This window comes from Orycteropus afer, unplaced genomic scaffold (genome assembly GCF_000298275.1).
Source record: "Orycteropus afer afer isolate SDZICR_OR568_19922 unplaced genomic scaffold, OryAfe1.0 scaffold00148, whole genome shotgun sequence".
NCBI lineage: Eukaryota > Metazoa > Chordata > Mammalia > Tubulidentata > Orycteropodidae > Orycteropus > Orycteropus afer.
The window spans coordinates 3,072,457-3,079,144 of record NW_006921735.1 but is presented as its reverse complement, the minus strand read 5'-3'; the positions used below and the strand labels follow the sequence as shown (position 1 = coordinate 3,079,144).

General features: G+C 38.9%; 1 protein-coding gene across 1 annotated transcript in view; it reads right to left on the bottom strand.

Moving 5' to 3' along the window:
* The window catches only part of LRP1B (LDL receptor related protein 1B), a 1,967,638-nt gene that overhangs the window by 1,252,130 nt on the left and 708,820 nt on the right, over positions 1-6,688 (bottom strand). The window lies entirely within an intron of this gene.

Here is a 6,688-nt window from a genome sequence, read left to right as displayed (position 1 = left end):
AAGCCTGCCACTCTATCTCATGCCTCTTGGTTCCACTGCAACCGTCTCTCTGCCAGGTATCTCTCTCTCTTCGCTGCACTGGGCATCTCTACCAAGGCGGTCTAGTGCAGGGATCTTGAATCCAAGGACACACTCTACTTCACCACCAGCTCTTCTCTCTTGATGTCAGTGAAATCCCCTCTCTGCCTCTAGGAGGGCTCATTTTAAACCTGGCAGATTGACAAAAATTACCAGTCCCAACATCAGAGTTCTACATACTTTGTCTGCATGGCCTCACCCAGTAATCTGGTGAGAGTTACAAAGACTATGGCTAGAAAAGCCATACCAAGTAATTCACTGCACCAGAATATTCTTCTGCTGGGAATGGTCACTTCTGACAACAGGACCAAAGCAGGTGAGACAAAGTCTGGCCATTCTTTCTTCTGAGGAGCATTCTGGCTGCACTTCTTCCAGGACAGATTTGTTAGTTCTTCTAGCAGTCCATGGTAATTTCACTATTCTTTGCCAACACACAACTTAAAAGCATCAACTCTTCTTCATCTTTCCTTATTTATTGCCCAGCTGTCACATGCAAATGAGAATAAAGAAAACACCATGGCTTGAGTCAGGTGTACCTTCATCTTCAAAGAGACATCTTTGCTCCTCAGCACTTGAAAGAGGTCTTTAGCAGAAGATTTGCCCAGTGCAACATCTTCTGATTTCTTGACTGCTGCTTCCATTGGTGTTGATTGTGGAATCAAGTAATATGAATCTTTGACAACTTCAATCTTTTCTCCAATTATCGTGATGCTGCTTATTGGTCTATTTGTGAGGATTTTTGTTTTCTGTATGTTGAGATGTAATCTATACTGCAGACTGTAGTCTTCAATCTTCATCAGAAAGTGCTTCAAGTTATCTTCACTTTCAGCAAGCAAAGTTATGTCATCTGCACATCACAGGTAATTAATGAGTCTTCATCCAATCCTGATGCCCAGTTCTTCTTCATACCTAGTTCAGCTTCTCAGATTATTTGCTCAGCATACAGATTGAATAAGTATGGTGAGAGGATACAACCTTGATATAATCACTTCCTGATTTTAAACCATGCAGTCTCTTCTTGTTTTGTTCAAATGACAGCCTCTTGAGTAGGTACATGTTCCTCATGAGCACAATTAAGTGTTCTGGAATCCCCATTCTTTTCAATGCTATCCATAGTTTGTTATGATCCACACAACAGAATGCTTTTACATAATCAATAAAACACAAGTAAACATCTTCCTGGTATTCATTGCTTTCAGCCAAGATCCATGTGACATCAGCAATGATATCTCTCATTCCATATCCTCTTCTGAATCCAGCTTACATTTCTAGAAGTTCTCTGTGAATATACTGTTGCAATTGTTTATGAATTATCTTCAGCAAGATTTTACTTGTGTGTGATATTAATGATGTTCAATAATTTCCACATTCTGTGGGATCATCTTTCTTTGGAATGGGTACAAACATGGATCTTTTCCAGTCAGTTGACCAGGTAGCTGTCTTCCAAATTTCTTGGCTTAGACATGTGAGTGCCTCCAGCACAGCATCCATTTGTTGAAACCTCTCAATGGGTATTCTGTCAACTCCTGGAAACTTGTTCTTTACCAATTCTTTCAGTGCAGCTTTGACTTTTTCCTTCAGTATCATCAGTACTTGGTCATATGCCACTTCCTGAAATGGATGAACATGGACCAATTCTTTTTGGTACAGGGACTCTGTGTATTCCTTCCATCTTCCTTTGATGTTTCCTGCATTATTTAGTATTTTGCCCACAGAATCTTTCAATATTGGAACCCGAGGTTTGAATTTTTCTTCAATCATTTTGGCTTCAGAAATGCCCTTTTTGTTTTCTAACTCCAGGTCTTTGCACATTTCATTATAATGTTTGACTTTGTCTTCTCGAGCTGCTCTTTGAAATCTTCTATTCAACTCTTTTATATTTGTCATTCCTTCCATTGGCTTTAGCTACTCTCCATTCAAGGGCAAGTTTCAGAGTCTCTTCTGACATGCATTTTGGTCTTTTTTTTTTTTTTTCTTGTCTTTTGCTTTTGTCATAGATGATGTGCTTTATGTCATCTCTAAATTCTTCTGGTTTTCAGTCATTGGTGTTCACTATGTCAAATCTATTCTTTAGATGGGATATAATCTTTAGATGGGGTAATTCAGGAGGGATATAATCAAGGTCATATTTTGGCTCTTGTGGACTTGTTTTAATTGTTTTCAGCTTCAACTTGAACTTGCATATGAGCAGTTGATTATCTACAGTTCTACAGTCACCTCCTGGCCTTATTTTGGCTGAAGATATTGAGCTTCTTCATCACCTCTTTCCACAGATGTAGTCAATCTGATTACTATGTAGTCCATCTGGCAAAGTCCACATGTATAGATGCTGTTTGTATTGTTGAAAAAAGGTATTTGCAATGAATAAGTCATTGGTCATGGAAAATTCTATCATGTACTCTCCAGAGTCATTTCTATCTTCTATATACCTTCTATCAAGGCCATATTTTCCAACAGCTGGTAATTCTTCCTAGTTTCCAACTTTTGCATTCCAGTCACTAGTTATAATCAATACATCTTGATCGTATGTTTGGTCACTTTCAGAATGCAGAAGTTGGTAAATAATCTTCAATTTTCTCATCTTTGGCTTTGGTAGTTGGTGCGTAAATTTGAATAATAGTAGTATTAACTGGTCTTCCTTGGAGCCATATGAATATTATCCTATCACTGACAGCATCGTACTTCAGGATAAATCTTGAAACATTATTTGTGATTATAAATGCCATGCCATTCCTCTAATTAGTCATTCCTGGCATAATAGATCATAAGTTGCCTGATTCAAAATGGCCAAAACTAGTTCATTTCAGCTCACTAATGCATAGGTTATAATTTTTTATGCATTCTATTACTTTTTTAACAACTTTCTATTTTCCTAGATTCATACTTTGTGTATGCCATGTTCTGATTATTAAGGGATGTTTGCAGCTGTTTTGTCTCATTCTGAGTCATGTCATATCAGCAAATGGAGGTCCTGAAAGTTTTATTCCATCCACATCATTAAAGTTGACTCTACTCTGAGGAGGCAGCTCTTCCCCAGTTGTATTTTGAGTGTATTCTGACCTGAGGGACTCATCTTGTGGCACTATACTGAACAATGTTTTTAGGGCTATTTCACTGCTATTTAAAAGGTTTTCACTAGCCAATTCTTTGAGAAGTGGATGGCCCCTTCCGTCTTCCAAGTATGTCTTAGTCTGGAAACCTGTCTACCATGGCTGACCCTGCTGGTATTTGAAATACCGGTGCCATAGTCTCCAGCCTCACAGCAACACCCAAGCCACCACAATAGCACAAACTGATAGATGAGTGGTGGGGTGACTGCTATAGCTATATGTAATAATAATAATAATCCTTTACCTCTGAATTAGAAATTTCTTATCTTCTGCCAGCATCCAGAAATGTTTAACATGCTAACTATTTAGCTTGCAAGAATAAAATTTCCAAATTTTCAGTTCTTGACAAGCTACACTACTTGTTGTTGTTAAGCTGAATCAGCTCCTACTTATAGCAACCCTATGTACAACAGAACAAAACATTGCCTGGTGATGTGCCATCCTCAAATCCTTGCTATACCTGAGCCCATCATTGCAGCCATGTGTCAATTGATCTCCACGTCACTGAGGACCTTCCCCTTTGTTGCTGACCCTCCTCTTACCAAGCATGATATCCTTCTCCAGGGAATGGTCCCTTGTGACAACATGACCAAATAGGTGAGACAAAGTCTGGCCATTCTCACTTCCAAGGAGCATCCTGGCTGCACTTCTTCCAGGATAGATTTGTTTGTTCTTCTAGCAGTCCATGGTTCTTTCAGTATTCTTTGTCAATACTACAGTTTAAAGGCATGAGCTCTTCTTTGGTCTTCCTTATTCACTGTCCAGCTTCCAAATGCATGTGAGGAGAGTTTATTGAAAATTCCATAGCTTGGTTTAGGCAGACCTTAATCTTCAAAGTGACATTGCTGCTCAACACTTTAAAGAGGTCTTTTGGAGTAGATTTGCCCAGTGCAATATGACTTCTGATTTCTTGACTGCTGGTTCCAATGGTGTTGATTGTGGATCCAAGAATATGAAATCTTTGACAAATTCAAGCTTATCTCCATTTATCGTGATGTTGCTTATTGGAGACAACCCTGACACACACCCTTCCTGATTTTAAACCATGCAGTATCCCTTTGTTCTGTTCAAACGACAGTCTCCTGATCTATATTCAAGTTCCTCATGAGCACAATTAAGTGTTCTGGAATTCTCATTCTTCTCAATGTTACACATAATTTGTTACAATCCACACAGTTCAATGTTTTTTCATAGTCAATAAAACACAAGTAAACATCTTTCTGGAATTATTTGCTTTCAGCCAAGAGCCATCTGATATCAAAAATGATATCCCTCGTTCCATGTCCTCTTCTGAATCCAGCTTGCATTTCTGGAAGCTCTCTGTCTAAATACTGCTGTAACAATTTTTGAATTATCTTCAACAAAAATTTTACTTGCATATGATATTAATGCTATTGTAATAATACTGACCTTAGGGGTTATTGGGGAGCTCTGGTAGCATAGTGGCTAAGGCACTTGACTGCTAACCAGACGGCTGGCGATTCATACCCACCAGCCACTCCTCAGAAGGAAGATGGGGCAATCTACTTCCATAGTGATACTGCCTCGGAAACCCAAGGAGGGGTTGCTCTGAGTCGGGGCCAACTCAATGGCACACAACAACAACAACAGGGGTTATTGAATATATTGAATGATATAAATCATAGAAAGTGAGTAATATTGGTGCCTTAGCTCTCTTGTGCTGGTATAACAGAAATACTACCAGAGAACTAAAACACAAGGATTGCTCACTTTCTATGATTTATATCATTCAATACATTCAACAACCCATAAGTTCATTATTATAATTCACTCTGTTTTACAGATTGGAAATTGAAAGTCAAGAATATTATTTAATTTATTGAGGGTTAACCATACCCCCTGAAACTGGTCCACCTTAGGTGACCCTGCTGGTATTTGAAATACTGGTGGAATAGCCTCCAGCCTCACAGCAACATACATGCCACCACTCTACAATTTCAATTTCTAATCTGTAAAATAGAGTAAATAATAATACTGACCTTAGGAGTTGTGGAGTGTACTGAATCATATAAATCATAGAAAGTAAGCAACCCTGGTGTCTTAGTTATCTAGTGCTGTTGTTACAGAAATATCACAAGTGGATGGCTTAACAAACAGGAATTTATTTTCTTACAGTTAGGAGGCCAGAAGTCCAAATTCAGATTGCCAGCTCTTGGGGCTAGGTGAAGACTCCTCTATCTTGGGCTTCAGCTCTGCTTCCTTGTTCCAGACCCACGGGAGCAAGCTAGAGTATTTTTCCAACTCAGCCAGGTACAGGCTGCTGAGGCTGATGAACCCAAAGTCAGCAGGTAAAATAGCACAATCCCGAGATCAGCAGGCAACACAACAGACAATTGGTATAAGTGTAGGAACTGGAGATGAAGACTCAACCAAATGTAGGATCCAGATGTGCCAAAAAGCTAGAGACCTTTCTCAAAGCTTCTCCTTATATAGTAGAAGTGGGCTACACCCCAAAGGCAACTACTTAGCTGCTCACAGCAGATTCCACCATGGAGGTGTTTACAATCTCATCATGGGGAATAACTATATCCAGCTGCCTGTTGTTTTTGTTGTTATGTACCATCGAGTCTAACCTGACTCATAGTGACCCCTCGTTGGGTTTCTGAGGTGGTATCACTATGGAAGTAGATTGCCCAACCTTCCTTCTGAGGAGTGCCTGGTGGGTTTGAATTACCAGCCTTCTGGTTAGCAGTCAAGTGTCTTAGGCACTATGCTACCAGAGCTTCTATCCAGCTGCATAGCCACTCAAGACCACAGCCCAGCCAAATTGACACACAACCTTAACTACCTCACCTGGTACATGTAAATATTGATTAAAGGTTAGCTATTATTGCTGTTACTGTTGTCATTAATTTTACCATAATAAAATAAGACAATGTAGTTTATGTAAGGGAGCTCTGGTAGCATAGCGTCTAAGGCATTTGACTGTTAACCAGAAGACAAATGGTTCAACCCCACCAGCCACTCCTCGAAAGGAAGGTTGGGCAATCTACTTCTGTAGTGATATCGCCCTGGAAACTCAAGAAGGGGTCGCTATGAGTCAGATCTGACTCGACAGCAGTGAGTTAATGTATTAAAAGTAAGTAAGCACAAATGGAGGACCAGAAGTTTTGTCAAACTTACATTTATAATAGCAATTATAATATCAAGATCAAATTTCATATACTTGGGACCACATTTTATTTGTAATGATAAAGATCACATTTGGCAAGAACTGTAATTATATTATTATATTTTCATTGTCTCAATCATACCATGACCTGAAGTTAAAGAGTAAGATTTCTTATAAAGAATAAGATTTTCAATTCATCAGTGCCACAACAAAATGATTGAAACAAATGTTACTATCCTCTTCAATCAATGCTATCCCCAGATATCTACTTTTACAAAGATTGGGTAAAGGAAGTTTATATTTTATATAAAATGGTGAACTCAAGTGCCAGTTTAATCATGAGCTCTATTAAAACTATAGTTTTGTT